At 41.8% G+C, this 1,262-nt stretch overlaps 1 pseudogene; it reads right to left on the bottom strand.

Annotated features, from left to right (window-relative positions):
* Window positions 1-269: 269 nt before the first annotated feature.
* On the bottom strand, window positions 270-945 carry LOC140523898 (small ribosomal subunit protein mS25 pseudogene; annotated as a pseudogene).
* Window positions 946-1,262: the final 317 nt, after the last annotated feature.

Genomic DNA, 1,262 nt, shown 5'->3' with positions numbered 1-1,262 from the left:
ACTGGAGGCAATCTGTTTATTTTCATTAATCAGTAAAACATTTCTCATGTAAATGTTCCCTTGTCTTATAGAACTAGAAAATCACATTTAAAGAGCCAATACAAAGTGGTTTATTAGCAAACTAAGTCTTTTCATTTAAATCCCCCAACTCTGTTTTGTTTTCTTGCTCCTCTAGCCTGGTGCTAGTGTCTAAAATGAGGCTTTTTGAATGAGGTAGCTTGGGCTTTCCTGGGCTCTGGAGAGAGGCCTAGGAGCTTATTAGCTTGTAAGACTACTTGAGTACCTGTCTCTCCATCACTTGGTCTCTAAAGCCTTTGTCTTTCAGCACAAGCTCAGATGTCCCACACATCAAGATCCTCCACTGTGAGTCCTCAGTCTTGAGCACTGGCTTTCAGAGTGGCTTTGTACTTGCCAGTCATCTCTTTGGGTAAAGGCACAATGGCTGGACAAGGGACCTGTCCCTCCACTTCACAGATACATTCCCGAAGGCAGTATTTTTTGGTTCTAAAATAAGCTGGGTGAGAAAGCTTTCTTCTCTAGCTCCTCCATCTTGAAGACTTCCTCATTTTTTTCCCAGGATCTTTTTATATGCTGCATGATATCTTCGTTGCTCTTGGCCTCCACATCCACCAGGACTGGTTCAAGTCTAAATAAAACTGTAGAAATGGTGATGGTGCCACGTTCTTGAACATCATGATCTGCACCCAGAGGTTTTTGTACTGAATCTGAGGAATATTGAAAAGCAAATTTCCTGACTCCCTCGCTCAGATCCTGGCGGGTGTTGTAATTTACAGTCATGACCTTGACTGAACTCTTAAACACCACATCGTCCTGTCTCAGGTACTACAGGGTCCTGTGGATGGGGAAGCGATCCTTCATTGGCATCACAGAGGCAGAGGCAGTAGAGCCCAAGGGGCCACGACACTGGCAAAGGCCCAGCCTCTCTTGGCACTTTATAAAGAACGCTGCTTATAAAGGCTGTGTGCTTGGTGGTCTAACTTTAGCTAAACTACTTTACTCCTTAATTAATCAACAAATAGTTATTATTTACTTATTAACCTACTACTACAAATAGCTATTGTTCTGGTTGCTGGGAATACAAAGGGGGGGTGGGAAACTCTGCTAAGAATTGGCCTATTGTTTATATTCTGATGATCATTGTTAACTACCTAGTTAGAAGGAAACATTATTTTTGTACTAAGTTTTTCAGATGCAGCCAATAGTATCTAACAGTCTTGATTTCTTCAATAGATTTGATGGTA

The sequence above is a fragment of the Notamacropus eugenii genome, chromosome 2, assembly GCF_028372415.1.
Source record: "Notamacropus eugenii isolate mMacEug1 chromosome 2, mMacEug1.pri_v2, whole genome shotgun sequence".
In the NCBI taxonomy this organism is placed as follows: domain Eukaryota; kingdom Metazoa; phylum Chordata; class Mammalia; order Diprotodontia; family Macropodidae; genus Notamacropus; species Notamacropus eugenii.
This window is presented reverse-complemented; position numbering and strand designations above follow the sequence as displayed.